Below are 22,479 nucleotides of genomic sequence, written 5' to 3' on the forward strand. Positions count from 1 at the left end.
TTTTTTCAGAGCAACTATGCAGGACACAGCCAAGCTCACTTAGGCACTTAATCTACTAGGTGATGTTTGGACAGAATGACAGAGTTATGGCCTAATTTTAAAAATCAAAGTCTCTTGCATTTAGAGGATCATACACTATAAAAGTCGGGGGGATACCTTGAGATCACTTTCCTCATTTTATGTGTTCACTCAACAATTAACTCAGTAAATTTTTATGAAATGTGTCAGCTACTATGCTGGGTGTTGGGGTAATATATATTGTCCTATCTGTATAGAGATTGTTTTAGTGGAGGACACAGTCAATTAAACAAATAATCAAACATGTAAGAATATAACTACAAATTTTTAGAAGTGCTATTAAGTACAAGAATATGCTTTTCCGAGGTCATATATTAGAGAATACATGGGAACACCAGGCTGTAGGGAGAGAAAGTGGCCTCAGGTCACTAAGCTGTGCTTGAGGAGCTGACACTAGTCTCAGTCATGTGTTCCCTCCATCTCACCACTTGGGCTGTGGAAGTTTAGGCCAATAATAAGGGCTAAGTGATGGAAATCAGAAATCTATGAGTTCCTTTTCTGGCATCTCCACTACTTTGAAATGTTAGGCAACCTTGAGAGACACCTAAAAATCTGCACTTAAGAATGGAAGCTTCAAATTTTTGAAAATAGTTTTTTAACAATTAAAAAAAATAACTGTTTTAAGGTATCTCTGTTTCCAATATGGTTGACAAGAGGCTGAAAATGGTCTGCAGAGGTAACAAAGTCTGCAATTAAAGAAAAGCAGTCACTTAGTAGCTACAGCAAGACTCCTGTATTATTACTAAAATTTCTAGGCTGCAACCAGCTTCCTTGAGTCTCCTTTTGCAAACTTCCTCCCTCCTCAACTCTTTTCCTTCTACCCCTACCTGTAGCACAATCCTTGTTACCAAACTAGCTTCTATCTTTGCATATTTTTAATCTATGTTCATATAATCCTGTGTAAGCATATATAGGTACACAATAATATATATAAATTCCCATGAATGGGTTTTGGGGGCCATGTTTTTTGAAAAATAGATCATATTATATACCCCTTTCACTGGGAAATGCCTCAGGAAGATGTGTCCAAGTTAACTGGTATAGTTCTACTTCTTCTACTACTTCTATAGTATCTATGGGTATTTATAGTGAATGAAAATTTGATTATTTCTTGAGCACTAGGGCAGAGTGAACTCTGGGTACAAAGAAGATATAACACTACAATGAAAGGAAAAGTGAGGTACAGATGCCTAAACCATTTGGTATCTTTTTGATAGAACTGATTAGTGGAGGAAGAGACATTTCTCTTCCTGAAGAAAAAAATAAAAATAGACCTTCAATACCTCAGCAGCAATCTTCATCATCAAATCAGTTCCAGACCACATGGGATGATTAATTCTTTCAGCCCCCTCAGAGGGTGAGAATTTCAGAAATACCATTAGTCAGAAATTAACTTAGGAAAAACATTTGTAAAATCTCTTGTCATCTCAGAAGAATCTTAATACAACAAACTACTGAATTGTCAGTAAAACATACAAACTGAACCTCCCAGTCTTGTTCACTTAGGAAGGGGGGTCTAACACAGAAGATGGGTTGGATAGAAAGGTCTAGAATCTAGATTGTTCAGTGTATAATTGCTATGCAATTGCTTGAGCATTATCATATCCCTTAAAACTCCTCTTATGTTAATCACATTCATCATTTTGGTTCCATTTTCATTAAAAGAGAAAACATCTTCATACTAGTACTACCTTAGAATCTGCTGACTGACCCAGCTTTCAAAGGCAGTATCTTCTAGTAAAAATATGTCTCTTGTTACATGTACAACCAATAAAGCAAAACTAGCTTGCACAATTTAATGTCACCTTACTGCAGACTTCTACAACACCTATCACTATTTATTAATGTCTTAATTTAATTCAAAGCATTAGAAATCAAGGTGAGTACCAGATATTGCCCTAGTATCCAATACTGTGTCTTCTGAATTATCTGGGACTGACAGTGGGTTTGGGAGGGGGAGGTATCCTTGGATTTCTAATGAGACACCTCTTTTCTGTTTGCTGATTTTTTAAAGGTCATGAAGAGCTGGTTGAGAAAGAAGAGAACATGGAATATCTAGTTTTAGATCATCCCAAACTTATCTCATCAATAAAATGTCACTTCAGGTCTGCTTATTTGTTGGACGGGAAAGAGGTGGAACTTTAAAAAGGCCTGGAGTAACTTCGTGGATTGAAGAGAGACCTTCTCAAATCAGAGATGAGGACTTTTTCACTTGTATTTTTCAAACACAAACTTAAAAAAATAATAAATTAACTTTTCATTTCAACACCTTGAAACCTTAGAAAATTGCATTATCACTGATAAATTATTAAAATAACTTTTTTCTTTTTCAGACATAATAAAGACCATTTCCATAGACCTGTTGTATAGCTTCAAATGGAATAAATAGATAAGTGAGCTGCTTTCTATTTTCATTCTTGTTACAGGGGAGGAATTTTTTTGGATTCCGGATGTTAGCAGTTTCCTTTAAAAATTACTCTGGAAACCCTCTATAAATGAAAGAAATATGTATAGGATGCAAATTCAGTGTGCTGTCCTCATTTACCCAGTGGAATTCAGAATAAGCCCCAGCTTGTGAACATATTAAAGCAGATTGAAATGGATATTAGTGGGATTTGTAAGGAGAAGCACTCCAGTCAGTCAAACATGCTATGCACGAGAACTTTGATAATGTTGTTTTACTGATAATTACCTGCCGGCTGTCACCTCAAAGTGGGATTTCATGCAGGTTCCTGTATTTAAACATTACATTTGGAGCCAAGCCTGCCAAGACACTTATACCAATCTGGCCATGTCCGTTTTATTTCACAATTATCTGTGACTTTCTTCGTGCAAAGCAATGCGGTTAACTCCCTTTTAATTGTATTTGATCTGTGTGGGCAAGAGACCATCAATACCGTGTTTCCACTTCCCTGGCCCAGAGCGGGTTTTGCCTCTCTCCCTCGCAGGCATCGGCAGACACCAGAATTACTGGAAAGCAGCACTTCCTGATGACCAGCATGAATATTCATCGGACCTCAGAAACTGGTCGCTGGGGCAAAGCAAAGACCTTCTACTTACAAACGAAAGGTGTTTTAAATAGGAAAGACCATCTTCCGTGGTCCTCCTGTGTGTCTAGCGTGTTCGGGTCCTCCAGCTCTGCATCAAACTTCCTTTTCTCTGTACCATGCCCCCACTTTTTTCCCCCCATACTGAACTCCTAATTAAATTTAACAGTTTCAAGAGTTTAAACTGTATACCTTTTTAATTGTGTCCTACTTTGTATTGGCTGATGCACAAGTCTGAAAATGGATATTACAGCTTTTTATGATATAATATCACCCTAATTGGTGCTTCATAGGCCGTGGCTGAATTCTTTTCAATTAAGCGTTAACATACAGTAACTGTTTCTCTCTGCAAATGCTGGAAAGCCATTCACAAGAGAGGACTGGTACTGCACAATTCCAAAGTACCTTAATGTGTCAAAAATGTTTTGTGAAGAAAGCTACACTGTAAATGCAATCACCTACATTGGTGTTCCCATTGTTAACCGGGAGTGAAAGTATTGCTAATTGTCCTGCGTTTTAGCTGGGTTTTTAAAGCATTATGTAGTAAGTACACCGGAGGGTCAATTTGTGAAGTGAAATACTTAGCATGCAAAGCGTAATACAAGATGCTGTGTAATACTTGACCTCTCAGCATAATAAATGTAGCAGTGAAACGCTGTGCATTCAGTATTCACTGAATAGAGCCTTCGCCGTGGAACAAAACCAGAAAATGTTCTCTTCATTCCTTTTTTTTTTTTCACTAAGCGAAAATTATTCTTTATAATGGCCATTGCAGCAATTAGCTGGCATTTGGTAGAATAAATGTGCAGAAATAGCAATTTCTTATTTTAAGTGAGATTTTGTATGGAGCCTGCAAATTACTTGAGGTATATGAATAATTGTGCCTTAGCTTTATGCTACAGAATAGGGTGTGGGTGGGTATAAAGATTTCCTATTTGCAGTTAAATGTTTAGACATTTTATTATTTTAATTTCACTCACAGTCTGCCTGGACTGACCCTGCTTTCCCATTGATCATTTCATGTGTGCCTGGAAGCAGTGTGCAGATGGCGGGAGACTCCCAATTAGTGCATCATGTTTTTTATGAATGTGACATATAAGTGCAATCAGGTCTCCTCTGGAGGCAGTGGCGTTGTTGCGACTTTGAGTTTCTAAATCAATACAATTTAATAATCTGCATGGAATGAATGTTTATCAATGTTCTCTGTGGTCAAATGCAATTGGAAACTTCATTAAATTTTTATCCAAAGTTTTTCACCTTATTGAAATGCATTCTTCCAGGCATTCATGATTCATCCAATTAGCCTTAACTAGGGTATTTTTTTTCTTCTCTCAAAGTGATTCAGTTAATTATGTCCATATATTCATAATTATAAGGTGGATGAGTTGGGTAAAACTGAAATTATGAAGTCTGCAGAGAGATTCTATGAGGTTTAGAATGTAGAATATAAGAAAGGAATGAGTAAATGTCAGAGCAATGAAGTGCTTTGTTTTAACCTCCCTCAGCCCTCCCCATCCCAACTGCTTTCGCATGGAGTTTTATGTATTTATTTTTTCGCTTATTTGTAATCCAACAACGTGAAAACATTGATTTGCGGTAAGCTCAGAGTGAATAATAATAAAGCAGACACTACAGATGCTAAGAATGCTTGATTAACATGTCGAAAGTTATTTTTTAAAAAAAATGTAAGGTAATATATAGTCGTTTAAAGGCTAACTATTCAAACAGTCAAAGAAGAAATTTCCTTTCACCCACTGACCACCATACAAAGTTCTCTGACCAGAGGTAACTACTTTAGCAGGTCTCTTACATGTTCTCTTCCCACACTTTTAAGTCCTTTCTTCTCATTACCATCCTTCACACATTTTACTGGCATACTCTAATTATACGTATTCTACATAATATCTTGTTGCAAGCATTTTATTTTTTCCTAGGCAACTTTTCTAGCTCAAGAACTTTTTTTAGTCTTTAAAATTATGTTTTAGGATTATTTTTTAGCGAAATGAAAGAACAGTCTATCCTAATTATTTTTTTTACCTAAGACCTAAGCGCATGCAACTTTTTATTCAGACCATCGAGTGACACCCAAAATTCCTCTGCCAAACGCGCTAATGAAGGCAGCTCATTAGCAAATGACACAGCTCATCTGTTAGATCCAGCCTGTGACACTGCAGAGTTGGAAACAGCCCCAATTCGTTACTGTTAGTCTAATCTGGGTAAATGATGTTCTCGCATAGCAAGCAGATAGCAGTCCTCTGTCACTCTGCAAACAAGGCTTGTTTGCTACACTCCCCCACAACAAGCCCCAGGGAGGGTGTTGGGTATTACTGCCTTTGCCCAATGCTCATGCCTAAGAACTTTAACAAACTGCATAGCCACTGCCCAGAAAGAATTGTACATGATTTCTGTCCTATTTTAGCTCCTCACGATTTTTTTTTAACCGATGGAACAAATAGGAAGTCACCATTAGAGTTTTACCATTTGAAATGATTCATAGTAAACCCAAGAATGTGAGTTATAACATTTTTCTAATTATTCCTTCCTGAAATGCTCCTCCTGAGACTTTCCAAAGAAGGAGAATGCGGTAGACTAAGGGTAAGATTTCATTCCTATCTTTGTGTGGTACAGGCAAGTGTTGTATAAATAACTGTATAAGTAAAGATACTGGTATGTTAGAACAGAGAGAGAGAAATGTCAACTGCGTTTTCATATTAACTTATTAAAAATGCTCTGGTCATGGGGATCACCTGGATAATTTTTCTTTTTTTTTCTGCAAAAAGCTTAATTGTTTTCATTTGCTCCAAGACTTGGGAGAGGGCCCCAGGGTGGTTAAAAAGCTGCCTGGTGGCTGCAGAGCGGGGCTTCAGGCAGAAGCCCTGACACCAGAGGGGCTCCTCAAAGGCGGCTAGGCTTCACAGGCTCCTAGTCGTGCTTGAGGGTGAGCCTTTCGGAGAGATACTCGCCCAGCCCCGCCTGGGCACCAGCCAGCCTGCAGAGGTTTATCACGTGGTCGCTCATCTTCTTGATGAGTTTCACCTGCTCTTCTAGGAAGCGGCTCTCCAGGAAGTCATAGAGTTGGGGCTCTGCGTGGACAGAACCCAGGGCAGGCAGATCCAAAAGGGGCGGGTTCAGGTTCTTCTCCCTGAGAATGCCGGCTTCCACAGCGTCCTGGGTTTTGCCCCACTCTTCTTGAGGTGGCTTCTGCACCTCCGCAGCCCTGGTTTTGCATTTTCAAGAGACGCTTGGCGCCCTTGCGCTTCTCCTTGGCCAATTCGTGGAAGCAATGGCCCACGCCCTCCAGGGCCACATCGTGGAGGTGGAAATAGATGCCCAGAGAGAGGTAGGTGTGGGAGGCCCCACAGGTGCATCTTAACCGGGTGGTTGACTTTCGCCTCCACATCGGTGGAATAATTCTGATGATCTGGGAGCTTATGGTTGATCAGTAATAAGGAGCTAAACTCAAAAAACAGTGTTGTCTGGTCCTGGTGGCCTAGGATAGCTGATGGCTGATTCCGAAGGTTGCAACTGGAAAAAACGTTGGAGGGTGGTCAGAGTCTGGAGCAAGGGGCGCACCTAGGTCTGTTTTGTCCAAACACTGTTAAAGCAAGAGCCAGATCTGGGGGACCGTTGAGCGCACTGCTGGATAATTCTTTTCATAAGCTATTTCCTGTCATTGTGATCAACTAACAAATCTTCACCACATCCTGAGAGGTAAACAGGAGTCTTTATAGTTAATTTAAAAAAGAAAGAAAAAAAAAGGATGGCACAAATAGTGAAAATCTGTTGTATGTTGAACTGTTAGTCTCTGCATCATTGGAGGTTTTATATCATTGCCATAAAAATCTAATGACAATATTTTCACCTGGAATATTTACCAAGAAATAACCTTTCTCTTTCAAAATCTGAGTAGAATACCTATGTAGGGGATGCTTCCTGTTTTAATTGTCTACATTAAGAAAGAAACTTTCTTTTCCTGTTTCCCAAGGAAACTCCCAAGTAAACTCCTAGTTTCCTTGGGAAACTTCAACAAAGAGGACCTCATTGTAGTTCACTCAAACTAGATGACTCCCCGTTTTCCATATCTGTTCTCCTACATCCCGCTTTTACTGGGGGTGGGCCTTCTCTTTGGGGATCTCCTCACTCCCGAATCTGGTTGTCCAATTGCTTTTCCTCGTTCAAGGCCTAGGTCGAATGCTCTCTCCTCCATGAAGCTTTCTCTGCTGTCCTACTGAGAAGGAATCTCTCCCTCTTCTGAACTATGAAAGCAATTTGTCTTTCTACCTCTCGGTTGTTTATATACATTTCATCACCCCTGCTTAACTGTAGGCATCTTGAGAGTAGGATCCAGTCTGAACCAATTCTAGTGCCTTACGCATTGTGAGTATTCAATAAATATCTCGAGTGAATAACTTTTACCAAGAGGATTCTGGTCATTGATCCATCATTATGATGGCAAAGAGTTCCAAACATAGAGTCCAAAACCTTTCAGGTACACACACAGAACGTCCATTGTGCTTCTGTAGTGCCTCATTCCTTGAGAAATGACCAGATTCCAACAGTCCCCCTCCTCCTATGGCAAAAAAGTTGTGTGCAGTATGGGTGACATCATGGGATTTCTCACTTTGTCCCCTTGTCTGGTTAAAGATAAACTCTAATCAACCCTGGCCTCTTTCCTGGATGCCTATTTGCCGTTCAGGTTATCAAGCAGAAATAGTTTATTTTAAAAAATTATAAAAGCTGACATTTTTTGAGGGTTGTATGCCAGGAGATGTACTGAGGATTTTATAAATGTTGTCTCATTTGAGCCTCACAACCAGACATGAGGGAGAAGCTATTATTACCCACACATCACTGGGAGGGAACTGCGCTGAGCGGTTGGATGTCTTTCCCAGTTATACTACGATTCTGGGAAAGAGCAGAAGCAGGACTCAGGTCTGTTTACATCCATAATCTGAGGTCTTAATCCTTCTCCTTCCTTTTTCCCAGCTTCACAGTTTTCTTCACCCCCTCTCCTCAGTGAACTTCCCACGGAACAGTTGAACTCAGGGGATATTTGTACACTTTTGTGGGAACTGCTTACCCAGAGCAAACCTTACTCTGGGAACTCTAGACAATGATGCTCTGTGTGTCCAGCAAAAACACCCATCTTCAACCGAAAATAATTTACTGAAAATCCCATTTCTACCTAATTCTATATGGTATGGGCAGTTTGGGGCACAGTTAGGAAATGAAAGGACGCTGAGTAAAGACACAAACGTTTCTCTTCACTTGTAGGGAAGGTGCTGTCACACAGCTGAGCATGGAAATGGGTTTACACCAGGGAGGTGGACTTAGGTGTAAAAGAGATGATCCCCTAGCCCACCTGGGAGCTGTGGCTGTCAGCCTGGGATACACCAAAGTCCAGATACCCCAAGCCCCAGTGTTTGCAAGGCAAATCCATGCTGATACATGGAGCCATAACAGAGCTCCTGGAGAAACCTTCTGCTTGGTGTTAGGGTAGAAAGAACAGTGATGTCCTTCATCCAATACAAATTTTCCAACACAAAGGTGAGAGAAAAACCAAACATTTACTCAAAGAAAAAGGTAAAAACCCATCTGATAAACCCTGCCACAATATTTTCTTCAAGTTTTATTTATTCAGCATTTATACTAGTGGTTCGTAAATTTTAGGTTGTAAAATTACCTGGGTGGGTGGGAGGGGTTGTTAAAATGAATAGGCCCAGATCCTTTCCCCTAAAATTCTGATTCTGTGGGTTTAGGGTGAGTTCCTGGGCTCTGAATTTTAGACCACATCCAAAGAGATTCTCGTGTTCCTCATCAGAGAAGTAAATTCTAAGAAAACAAGTCTGAAACGTAGGCAAGTGCTCTGAGAGCTGCGGGCTTATTAAGGATGAAGCTCATTAATAACATTCTCCAGGAATGCTGTCTTTGGAGAGCTGGTGACGGCTGACAGTGCCTTCAGCTACTGCCAGAAAGTTTCCTGTTCTCCTCCAACAAGGAAAACTTGTTCTAGGAAAACTTTGAGACAGGACCGAGGGTGGGGTAGGGGCAGAGGAGCTGTCCCTGTGTGGGTGAGAGGAAGCACCTGTGCCGCTGCTGGTCTTAGCTGGGCAGGCCTCCCAGGCACTCTGCAGGAGGCAGGTCAAGGGACCCCTAAGCTTCAAGGAGGATCGTTTTCTGAGGGAGGGCTCAGCGAATCTGAAGTCCCGAACAACAGATATTTCATTCATTCGACAGTTGTAGGGGCCTCTTATGTATCCACGCGGTAGGCCTGGGCCTTGTACATGCTTTTCTCTCTTCCGGGAAGGCTGATATCCCCCAGCTTCGCCTAGTTAATTTTCTCCTTCCAGACCTGGCCTCCCTAATGAGGCCAGTTCCCCAGGATATGCCCTCATGTTATCATTAACCTGGGAAATGGGATTCCTTGATTCATGCCTGTCTCTCTCATTTGTAAGCTCCATGAGGGCAGGGGCCATGTTATTTTGTGTTTTAATATTTTTATCTCTGAGTCACTGGATTTCAGCAAAAATAATTTGCCGAAACTCAGTTTTCAGAGTGACTGCTGCATTTAGCAATGTACCAGTTTAACAGAGTGGATTATTTTTCTGTTATAAATTATACAGCAAATTGTATTAGAATGTTTTAACAGCTTTTGATGATTTCTATGAAGTTCATTGGTTTTAATTTTGTCTTCATAAAGCATTTTAAGGAAAGTTTGATTGTTAACAGCTAAGGATCATAGAATGGTTTAGCCTTTTAGAGTATATATTAAGTATTCAGGAAAGGGTATTTAGTAACCAGTAACCAAAACTTAAAGATTAGTACCCCAATTCTTTTTTTTTTTAATATATAAATTTATTTATTTATAGCTGTGTTGGGTCTTCGTTTCTGTGCTAGGGCTTTCTCTAGTTGTGGCGAACGGGGGCCACTCTTCATTGCAGTGCGCGGGCCTCTCACTATCGCGGCCTCTCTTGCTGCGGAGCACAGGCTCCAGACGCGCAGGCTCAGTAGCTGTGGCTCATGGGCCTTAGTTGCTCCGCGGCATGCGGGATCCTCCCAGACCAGGGCTCGAACCCGTGTCCCCCTGCATTGGCAGGCAGATTCTCAACCACTGCGCCACCAGGGAAGCCCAATACCCTAATTCTGACATTCATTCCCTTAAGTATGAAATTGCTAAAGAGGGATTCAGAGTAACTAAATTAACATGAAACACAGGGATTTTAGATACTAACTGCTAGTCATATAAAAATCAAGGCTGATATGCCATTTGAGGCATTGGTGAAAGAATGTAAAAATGCTTAAAGAGAAATCCTAAGTGGCATTCAGAAAGATGGGGAAACTAAGTCAGTTGAAACAATCTCATTCCATGTATAATGCTGTAATTTAAAAATTTAATTGCCAGAAACAAAAGTTAAGTCCACCATGCCACCAAGCAATTGTAAAAAGAATATTAATTAATCGTGGTTATAATTTGAAAATATTAGACAATTACAGAAATTAGAAGTAGCCGAAGATTCCATTTTTATTTTCTAGCAAGGAGAAATTGAGGTACTTTTACATGACTGTAGTGCACCAAAAATTTTGAAATAAAAGGGCAAATGTGTTTAATGATACATAAAGGAAGTAAGGAGGCTCATGAGGGGTTGGCATGATTAAACGAATGACAAAAGTTTAAATTTGACTTACATATTACCATAAAACTAAAATTTACAAAAAAGAATTTAAAAGATTAGTTAAAAATTCTAAAAATGCTAAAAAGATAGGTAAAATAAAAAATGAAGGAAATGTAATAATGATTATAGGGATATATAATAATAGGAAATAATGAAGCAACAACATCATATACTGAGGCCATTATTCCTCTTAGAAAAATGGCAAAAATAATCCTTTAAGTGCTAAAGAGTTGACAAAACTGTAAATGACTTAAAAAAAGAAATCTGTTTCAGACTGTATATTTCTAAGAAAAATAAGTAAAATTTCGGGTAACATGAAATATTTCATGAACATAAAATTTATCCATAAGAGTAAACTATCCATAGCTTTTGACAAATTATAATTCTTCAAAATGCTGCTATAAAAAGCAAATAAAAACTGACTAACTAAGGCCATCCTATAAAGATTGTAAATTGTATAGTTAAACTTGTTTTTGATAGATAGTTACATTTGGTAAATCTGACAAATTAGTGATTCAGTAATCGACCATTTGATGCATTCATTTTGCAGGGTTGATTTTTGGCCAATTAGCCAGTTTCTTTCTTCAGAGTTTCTTTTATTTACCATCTCCAAAACTTGTTGCAGTGCCTGGTATGCAGAAGATGCTTGATAAACAGTGGATGAATAAATGAATGGATGAACTGTGCTGGGGCAGGGGAATATAAAGGCAAATGAGACCGTCAGGGTTCTTGGCTTCATGAAGCTTACATTCTCCACTGAGTGGCAGTTCAACTCTTTTCGGTTATAATCTTTATATAACCGTAGAGCGACTTCATCTTCGTGTTGTACTGGTTCTTGATTCATAGGAGCAGGTTTACTGTACCGTTACACTACATTTGGTATTTAAATGGAAATAGAACTTCATTCCATAGAAAGGTGGAAAACTTTTTCAAATAGGCCAGAGTGAGGCAATATTACACAGGCTTGTTTGGCAGTAAAATTTCTGATAAAATGATTGAAACTCTAAAGGTAAATTCCGTCTACGTGACATTCGCACAACACTTCATTCTGAAGTGATTGTCAAACAGATGCGAGAGAGAGAGAGAGAGAGAGAGAGAGAGAGAGAGAGAGAGAGAGAAAAGCAAGCAGAGAGGAAGGAAGAGCCAGCCAGTCCTCTCCGCCCACCCCCCCGCACCCCCCATTCATCATGGAGGAAGTGCTCACACAAATCCCATCCCAGGAAGTCACAGCTGGGCTGAAGTCTTTTTTTCTTTTCTTTTTTTCTTCTACCCCTTCAACTCGTCTCCTTGTCCATGATCAGAAACGAAAGGAAATGAGGTAAATGTAAACCCATCCCAAGCTTCACAAAGTCGACAGATGACAGGTAGGACGTGCAAACGGAGAGCCCGGCCCCTTGCGCACTGCCCGCCGTATCCTGAGCTCTTGGGGAACTGGTACAGTAAGAGCCAGAGGCTTTTCCTGTGCAGTGAGTTGGAATTAAACATGCTAATTTGAGGTCTCTTTCAAGTATTTTGTTTAACTCCATTGGCCTTTAGTTCCTTTATATTGCATCATTTAATGTAATGTTATTTATATATGAAACATGTTATGCTTATTAACCAACGTGCAAAAATCCAAAGTACAGATTTTCTGTAATGGGCTAATTACAGGACTTTAAAGCCACCTACTGAGTTTTGCTGAGCTTTACAACAGGTTCACTGAACTGGATAAATTTATTCAAACGTGTGGAAATGAACCCCATTCTATGTGCAACGGTACTGGGAAAACACACAAATTATACCTCAATACCAGTTTAATGGGTCAAACAGTGAACCTGAATACTGAACTTATCTACATCTTAAACTAGTGGGGAGGCTTGTGGGAAGAAAGGGAGTTTCTCCCTGTTTGTAAACAGCGGTAGTAAAACAATAAGCCTGGCAATTAGGAGCCAGTTCTCCACACTCAGAAGACAGAAGGGGCTTGCCTTCCAGTGACCTTTGAAAATACACAACTTTCATAACCCAACCTGAGTGGAATGGAGTGACGAAAGCTCAGCAAACACACATCTCAAGCACAGCCCTTTAATCTTTGCTGTGGAGAACAAGAGGTGCCTTTTCTTGTGTCATGGTTTAGGAAGACTTCAGCACAGAGTGTTCAGAGTTAGACACACAAGTAAGGTATAAATATGTGGTGGAATTAAACACTGTCTTCAAACCAGCTTTTTACCCCTGAGCTGGATCCAAACAACAGAGATATGTTGATCGTGTTAGTATTAATTCTTCATTAATCCATTCTTAAATGGATTCTTTTGCATTTGAGAGTTCCAGAGGATTTTACACTCCAACTCCATAGCACCATATTTAGAACTATTATCCCATTATAAGAATACAAAGACTGGGCGGGGGCGGGGGTGGGAGAAGAAAATGGAGGCTATAGACAGAGGTTTGAGAACCCTGTCAGGGACAAAGTTGAAAGAAAAGACCCTATTTGCTATGTTGCATCATTGCCAATGGAAGTACTGTTTTCCGGTAGAGAAACACACACACATGCACATATACATGTGCGCACACACATATATGCTCATTTCTATCCCTTACATGAAGATGGACATTACTTTGATTCTTTGATAGGTTTCTGTAGTAGATCTATCAATTTTGTCATGAAAGAGAAAAGAAGGTCATTTCCAAGCCTGAAAGAGCTCCAGTCTTGTCCTCGGGGCACCTTCTTTACAATGTACAATCCACCCCGTGACTGACAGTTGGGTGTTGATAACCTAATTCATGCCTGTCTCTTCAGTGAACGCTGGTGTGCCCAGCTCTCAAAGCAATGAGCCTGGATTTTCAGAGCGCTCTCCGAAAGTGCCACGTATACCAATAAAAAGAGAGATCTGCAGGAAATGAGGTGTGACGCAGGCCAGCTTCACCAAGACTCTCGGACCAAGAAATAAGAATTTAAATATGAAATACTAAAATTTAACACATGACTGAAACAAAATAAATGGTGTACCAGTGAAAGCATTTGAGGTAATTAATCAATGCTGTGTTTGTACATATCATTAAATATATTATACTCAGTTTAGATTTGATTTCTATGCTCCTTTTATAAAGAGTTAAAAGAAAAATACATTTGAATTCACGCTGATACCGAAAACATGCTCCTAGCTTCTAGTTTTTTGGATTTCAAATCATTTCCATTAACAAACAGCTATTTGCCCTCTAATAAAATATGTCATTATGCTTTATTCACATCGCACAAAAGAATCACTGAAAAATCGCCCCAATGATGGCCAATAATTACACATTTTGCTCCTGTGCTAGCGATGAAGAAATCTGTTCATTGGAGAAAGCAGGTGCTGGGGCATCAAGCTAATAGTCAATGTGAGCCGTGGTAATTAGCCACAGCGATTGCTAAAATTAACAATTAGCTAACATGCAATTCTCTTTTTTGCAGGCTGCAGTTTACTTTGTATAATCCTTGCATGTTCTTAGTAATTATTCTGACAGCTTATTATTTTTATTTTTTCTGGTTTGAACACAGCTTTAACATTTGCATTGGGCGACCCAAATGTTCAACAGGCAGGGGCGAAACAACTGCTTGACTAGGCATTTTTCTGAGGCCACATTTGGTGGTTTATCTTAACTTTTCATGGTTGGGGAGGGGATGGTTATAGGGATAAGATCTCTGAGTCTTTCACAGCTATTGTCTTCTCCCCTCGGGCCTTCACTTGGTCATCCTGAAGCTTTTACAGGGAAAACTGCCCAGTCAGCGGCAATTTAGACTCGAGGGAACGACTCCAGGGCTGAAGTGCCATAGTCAAGCCGGTCAAAACATCTTCTTTTCATTCTTCTTCCCTGGAGTGTGTCTTTGGTTAATGCATTCACTGTCCTCACACAATACCCTCCACACCCCCCCTCCCCTTACTGAGGGAGAAAATGCAGCGTACTGTGTGGATTGTTCTGGTCAGGGACTCTACGCTGGGATAATATCGCTAGAGCCTTCCAGTGGAATAAGCCTGGTGAAGCCTCAGCCTATGTGTGAAAGAAAAAAGAAAAAGAAAAATTAAATGGCAAGGGAATAATTTGTTTCCAGAAAACCTCTGGGAGGGAGAGATGTGATGAAAGCTCTTAAAGCATTTAAGTAAGATAAACTGTGGCAACAACTTTAGCAAACTGCTATTCCAGATTGTATTCGTTTCCTATGCTGGCCAACAAATCACCACAGACATAGGGATATAAACGATACAGTTTTATTTTCATACAGTTCTGGAGGTCAGAAGTCTGAAATGGGTCTCACTGGGCTAAAATCAAGGTGTCACCAGGGCTGCGTTCCTTTCCTTACCTTTTCCAGCTTCTAGAGTCTGCCCACACTCCTTGGCTTGTGGCCCTTCAGAGCCAGCAATATTTCCTCCTCTCACTGTCCAGCCTTAGTCATGTCTCCCTTTAACCACAGCTGGGAGAGATTCTCCAATTTTAAGGACCTATGCGATGACATTGGGCCCACCTGGATAATCCAGGATACTCTCCCCATCGCAAATCCTTGACTTAATCACAACATCTCTTTTGCCGTGTAAGGTAACATATCCACAGGTTCCAGGGGTGAGGACACGGACGTCTTTGGAGGGCTGTTATTCCGCCTATCACACACACCAATGACATATGTACATATGGTAAATTTGTGTTTCTCTACAGTTGTGAGTCATCACACATTTCGTGTCAGGGAGTTGGACTATTGAGGACTGGCAGAGATTGGGGGCCGGGGGCAGTGGATGTCCGTGGCTTCCATAGACAGTAACTCTGTATTGGCCCTTCCATGCTAGGTGTCTTAACTAATGCACAGAGCCAGTGTAGGCCAGGCTTTGTCCTGTCCCTCCCTCCCAGGCTCCTGAGTTTGGAGGGCCTTTTCAGCCTCTTAGTAAGAGGGCTGCCTCTTAGAGTACAGGCTTGGCCTGGCTAAGAGCTATCATCGTGTGTACTGTGCTTTATTATGGCGTTGGGCTGTAGCATGCTGGTTTACTGTGTGAATGAGTGAAACAGATTGCTGTCCACAGAAACTCTGATTTACATCAAGAAACACCACCCACTGCAGCCCTGAATTATAAAATGCAGTGATGGGAGAGGCAAAGTGCTGGTGTATGGTCAGGCCACCCAAGATGGCTGTTCCCTTGCTCTCTGTAATCCTCCCCCCGCCCCCCAGCTTAACCAGCGCCTGCTTCACCTACACCCTACTCACCTGACTGACCTTCCTACCTACTTGCCCCTGCCCCAGCGGGTGATTGTTCTAGCTTTAGATCAGAGCTCTCCATCATGTTTATCAAGGGGTGGTGAGGGGCGTGCCACTCTGCTGGTTTCCCTGGTAACCGATGAGCCAACCTGATATCAATCGCCTAACTGGTAACCTCCCCCTGCCCTGGGAGCAAGCACAGCCGCCATGTCCTGCCTGCCGCCTGACGCACATAGTGGGGTGTCGCTCCAGGACCTGCTTCTGACATGTAAGCCCCTGCTGCCCGTTAAACCCCAGATGTCCCTGTCGCTGACTCTGTGCTCTTTCTTTGATCTTGGAGCTGGGCAAGTACAGGCCTTGTAGGCCTGAGGGGTGTAGCCCAGCAGCTAGATTCCTGAGAGGTGCTGAGACCTTGTCTGTGTAGGGTGCGAGGTGATTGTCGGGGCTCAGAAAGGCTTCTGCAGACATGAGGATAAGCCTGGGGAATTGGGCCTTCGGACAGGCTGTGGGCTGCAGAGGCTGAGGAGGGCCTGGCTTAGAAGGAGAGGTCAGGGAGGTGAGCCATGGCAGAGGCCGGGGCCAGACTTGGCGGTGGTAAAACGTAGCAACGTATTGTTTGTTTAAGTGGGAGGAAACTGGAATGAGCAGAGTCTGCCCAGAAGAGTTGAGCAGGCAGGAGTCAAACATCCAGAGAACAAATTGCTACCAAGTTGAACTAAGGTGAGGCCTCACACAGTCGCAGGTGTTCCTGGTCAGGTGGCAGAAGAGATGGGTGTAGTGAGGTGTGCCTTGTCTTAAACTCTACTCTTCAAATAGAAATGCGTTGGATATTTTGCTTTACAGAATAATTCATCCAGTTGGTTTGTTGATATAGTGAGCTCCTCGCATGTATCTAAAACAGGATCCTAGCCACAAAAAAATGTACTGTCCACCCCCAACGGTATATCTGTTGTATAAAGTGAGCCAAGCACACAAGCTAAGGCTCTTGCAAAACAGTGGACCAAGGGAAATTTGGAGCCAAAGCATAAAAATGCTTTGCTAAAAAATTCAAGGTGTTTGCCTCAACTCAAGAGGCCGGTCAAGATATAGGGATGACGTTTTCAGTGGTGCGGCAAGGTCATCAGAATGATGGCAATATGTTTAAGGGGAAATGTGTTCTAAGAAGGAGGCATCTCACCAGAGGATTGTCTTTATCTCACGTAAGAACAGCTGTAGCTTCCATGGAGGAAGTATGCTGGCTTGGAGTATGAGTACCGCCTTCTTTGTCTATGGCCTGCACTTTTTCTTCACTTCTGGCTTCTCAAAACAGTATTTATTTGGGTCATTATCTTTTTGATTTACAGATGCCAAGACACACGGTGTTAGAAAATAGTTTAAGTTCCTAGAGGCAGGGCTGGTAGAGTTGGGAATAGAACCTAGAATCCCTGAATCGTGCTCTTGATGCTGTTGTTTTGGGGCTGTGTGTGCACAGTGTGGGCGAGAGAGTGGAGTGTGGAAGGTAGGGGTGTGTGGACATGGAAGGTGCGGGGGTGGGCAGGCAGGAACGGCGAGGGAGAGGGCGAGGCTGATATTGAGAAAACTATGAGTCATATATGCTTCTTCAGGGGCAAGGGCCCATGCAACCTCAGGTGTTGAGCATCACGGAAGATTCTCAAAGACAGGCTTTGGTGAATATAAATGACTGACCAGATGCTACGTTGTGGTCAGGGATGGCTGAGGAAAGGGAAACTGTAAAAAGCCACTACAAAGAAAATGGAGGAGCAGGGGGCTAAGTAGCCAGGAATGAGACCACTCTCCTCAATCTAGATAGTTTTTGTAAGTGGAGCAAAGAGTCCAGCGTGTTTTTGCGAAACTTACTTAACGTGCCTACTCGTCAAGTGCAGCACGGGACAGGAAGCATAATTCCTAAAGTTCTCCAGCATAAGAGACTTCAGACCCAGCCTAGAGCATTTAACTGGGTAATGCCATGCCTCACAGATATGCAACGAGAACCAACCCCACCTTTGCCCCCCACCTCCAAACTGCTCTGCTATCGCCCTTCAGCCTCATTCTCTCACCCTCTGCGCCAGGAGATAGTTCACTATTACAACACCCAGAGAGGCATTGGAAGCTGGGTAGGTCACCTTGGGGAAAGATGGCAGTATGAATGTATAATGGGTCTATTCAGATCAACGGTATTCAGTCCAGGGCAGAATATCAAGTGGAAAGAGTAGTAACACAGAAGAGGCTGTAGTGGGGTGTGTCTGTGTTTTCTGGGGACCCTCAGAAATGCTTGCTCTTGGTTCTTTTTCATTTGGTGTCGTTCCCAGTTTTTACTGGCGCTTAGTTTCCTCCGCTTCCGTTTAGAACAGAGTTTGGTAAGATTGCACTTGCTCCTTTGTTGAAGCCGGGATGACAAAACAATGTCTTGTGTATGGATTCCACTTTTCCAACACACTTTGGCACTTTCTTCTCTTCCTCCTAATTACTGCTCTCAGATCAAGATATCCAGCACTGTGCCGTATCCTTAGGAAGGCTCTCCACACCTTGAGGTTACCAGGGCGTGGAGGTCATTGGTTTCTTATCTGACCCGTGACTTGTCAGTCTGTGACTAGTGGGTTGTTTCTAGTGTATAGACTGTCCAAATAGTGTTCAGGATCCCGGGTTCAAATGAAGATACATTCACTTCACAATAAAGCCATATCAGAAGGGACATCCCTGCAAAACTTTACCACTGTGGAAACAGGAAATGGTACTTATGTTAGATCAGGAAAAGAAGAACTTGGCATCAAAAATTGACACTTGGGTGCACTAAGTCCATATGTCCTAATTTAAGTACTATATGGGCAGTGTTGACTGCAGGCTATCTAACCTAATCACTGCAATAGCTCGGTGAGAAGCAGAGTCCTGTCATACAATAAAATGCTATTAATTTTATGTTTCTCATTAAAAACTTTAGGCAGTCTGGGTATTTTATTGAGACCTCTAAATGTAGAACTCTAAAGTTTTACCCATTAAATGTCTCCACACTGGTGTTTTGGATGATCTAATGAGTGGCACCATTTATAGGCCACAAGGTTATAATCTGAATTTATGAACTGTAAAGAAAATACCAGTACGCTGACTAACTAATGAGCTTTTTAATGATGAGAAATAGATAAAGCTTAAAATGCAGAATGTTTATCAAGGACCTCAGACAATAGCAAAGTGGAGTAATTTAGAAGTACTTAGCAGTGCTACTGCTGTGACAGAGAGAAGTGAACTATTTTCTTTCATTTGAAAGCACTGCTTTTCATACATGGGAGTAATTTCTATATTTTCTTCACTAAAATTAAATGTCCTGGTATAATCCTCTTTTTAGCAGAGTTCAAAATATAAATAATCTATTGATACCACTTTGATAAAGCACGAGAAAACGCCTTTACGAAAGTGGGGGGTATCTGAATATCGACATGGGATAGTGGGATCCTGGGTTTCAAGGGGTTGATGGTTGAGACTTCACTCAGGGAAGCGGAGCAGCTTTAAACAGTCATGCTGCCTGGAGAGAGTGGCAGGGCCCTGGCTGGGCTGACATGGCATCCCCATCTCAGGTGATTTATAGCAAGTCTGGACTTCCAAAGAGAGTGTCTGAAGTTTGCCTGTGGCTGCCTTTGCCCTTGTGCTCTGCAGCATAAAAAGAATTAATAAAGTTACACCTTGTTGTGTAAAGGCTCTTTATCTCGGGCCTCTAGAATGTGGCACCCCAGACATTTCCGGGATGTAGGACCAGCCTGGGAGAGATGAGTCATTTCAGAGCACTTGGGTCCCCAGGCAGCTATTGGGGTCTGAATGTGCCCTCCTCAATTTAAAAACTCCAAGTCTAAATTCCCATGACCAGGGAGGAAAGGAAAGCCTGGGATATGCTGTCACGCTGGGGCTCTGCTTGTTGTTGCTGCCATTGCTGTTGTTAATAAGGAACTAGACTGAGCTTGTCTTTTCCTTCTCAGGGACGGCGCTTTCTAGTTGGTTCATTTAACTGTTCTCGCTTGGACAATGGAAAGGCCCCCAGAGACTGGGGCTTTCACGGTTTTTGACATACATACAACACAAACCTACTGGCCCTGACAGTTTCAGTCCTCTGTAGGAAACAGGAGAGGTGGCGATGGAAGGAGCGGGGAGAAGCAAATCCTGGGGTATTAATGGCTAGAGGTGGTGGGCTCTGGCGGCAAGCACGAGGTCTTTGGTGTGTCAGCCCTGGATTTGAGCCACAGCTATCAGCAAGCTGCGTAACCTCGCTGAGCTTTGGTTCATTTATGCCTTATGAGGATGGGGCCCAAGCCCAAGCAGTGTTGGCTTCGTCCATTTCAAAGGAGTCAGAACAGAGAGGGGAAGAAGTCCCTGAGTAAGGTTCTGCCAGAAGCCCACTGGCCCTGGATTCTCAGCCAGGATAACTCTGTACTGCCTCCTGCCTTCTACTCATCTCACTCCTTCCTGTCACCTCTTAACTTCTTCTCTTCTATTTTTTTTAAAAATTATTTTTGGCTGCGCCACTCAGCTCGAGAGATCTTAGTTCCCGCACCCAGGCCCTGGCAGTGAAAGGGTTAAGTCCTAACCACTGGACCGCCACGGAATTCCTTCCTTCTCTTCTCTTTACTCCCCTTTCAATCCTGAAACTCCTCTTTGATTTGAAAACAAATCACCCCAAACTTGCCACATCTGAGTTTACTTCAAATTACTTGACCAGTAAAAGCAGAAGTTCTTTCCCCTGACTTAATTATAATCTACATTTGGATTTATTTGCCTTAGACAAGACCTTGAGTCAGGATTTCCAGCTAAAATACAGAACCGGCTAAATCTGAATTTCAGATAAACAAGAAATAAGTTTTTAGTCTAAGTACGTTCTATGTAATATTTGTATTTTCGTTTGCTAAATCTGGCAACCCGAGTGAACTAAATGTGAGCTACGTTCTCCTTGATAATATCTTGACTTTGTAACTTTCACAGTTCAGCAATCCCCAGATTTTATTTCTTGAATAGTACGTCTTATAAACGTATCTGTCTATAATCAGACTCGTATAACGCAAAGAGCATTTGCATGCTTGTTCTGCTTTGCTTTTGCCAGGCTCTCCGCTTTCCATGTGTCCCAGGTGTATCGCCTTGACCGATACAGACATGAGTTTTGTAGATGGGCCATGGGGAGGAGCCAGAATTGAGGAAGGCATGGAGGACATCTGTGCTCCACGAAATTCAGTGTGGTCCTATGTGTGGCGGGGTCAGATCCGGCCACCACCAACTGGGCCCATTCCTCCTCTCTTTCCCCTGCTTAGGGCTGCAGTGCCAGACTACTGGGCACCTGATGGGGCACTGGGGAGGCCACTACTGCAGGAAGCAGGGGTCCTATAGGGGTCCATGAATTTGGATGGGAAAAAATACATCTTTATGTTTATAACCCCTTTCAGGGCTGCAGGCAATCAAAACAATGACTATCAGTACCTGGGATTGTGCCGCCAAGGAAGATCACAGGGTTTTTTGTCTTTAATAACACATTAAGGTTATTACGGATATTCAAAATTTAATTATTCCGTAAGACTTCAAAACTGCAGGAGCTGCCAGATTTGTCCATAGAGCTTATTATTTAAAGTATTAAATTCACTAACAATAAATCATCATAAAGTTGCGTATATATAAATTTGCTTTTTAAATGTTTTGATAACTTTATTTCAGTATAGTTGGTTTTCTTTGTCATCCTCGGTAGGTATTTTCTTTTATGCATTTAAAGACATTCTGAGGGCTTCCCTGGTGGCGCAGTGGTTGAGAGTCCGCCTGCCGATGCAGGGGACACGGGTTCGTGCCCCGGTCTGGGAGGATCCCACATGCTGCGGAGCGGCTGGGCCCGTGAGCCATGGCCGCTGAGCCTGCGCGTCCGGAGCCTGTGTTTCGCAACAGGAGAGGCCACAACAGTGAGAGGCCCGCATACCGCAAAAAACAAAACCAAAACCGAAAAAAACACAACAACAAAAAAATAAAGACATTCTGAGAAGAGGTCCACAGACTTCATCAGACTGCCAGAGGGCACACACAAAAGAAAAAGTTATGAATTTGGACTAAAGGAAGATCTGAGCTCATGTAGATATAATTTACTTTCCCAAATCCATTGTCTCCAAAGCAAAATGGGCCAAACTCTCCTCATTTTCTCTTCCAAGTGCATACTACCAACCTAAGACTGCCCTGTTATGAATTCCAAGTTGCTTTTAATATTCCTCTTAACCTGAATTTTACCTGCTTAGAATGTTTTCAAGGGAGTGTGATTTCTGGAGGAGAAGTACAAAGTCTTCCAGGGGATTATAAATGGTAAAAGAAAAAGAATTAAGATCAGAGCCTAAGTTTGCCTTCACCTCTTGGCTCCGTTTTCAAACACTTTGTAATTAGGATCACTATAAAAGCCAATATGGATGGCACAAAAACTATAGTACATAAAAATATTAAATATAGAAATATGTTGGGTAGGAGAGCAAAACTGTAT

The 22,479-nt window shown here is 41.9% G+C and overlaps 1 pseudogene; it reads right to left on the bottom strand.

Annotated features, from left to right (window-relative positions):
- Positions 1 to 6,047: 6,047 nt before the first annotated feature.
- Positions 6,048 to 7,332, bottom strand: LOC136118403 (ferritin light chain pseudogene; annotated as a pseudogene).
- Between the last annotated feature and the right edge of the window lie 15,147 nt (positions 7,333 to 22,479).

Source organism: Phocoena phocoena, chromosome 2, assembly GCF_963924675.1.
Source record: "Phocoena phocoena chromosome 2, mPhoPho1.1, whole genome shotgun sequence".
Lineage (NCBI taxonomy): Eukaryota > Metazoa > Chordata > Mammalia > Artiodactyla > Phocoenidae > Phocoena > Phocoena phocoena.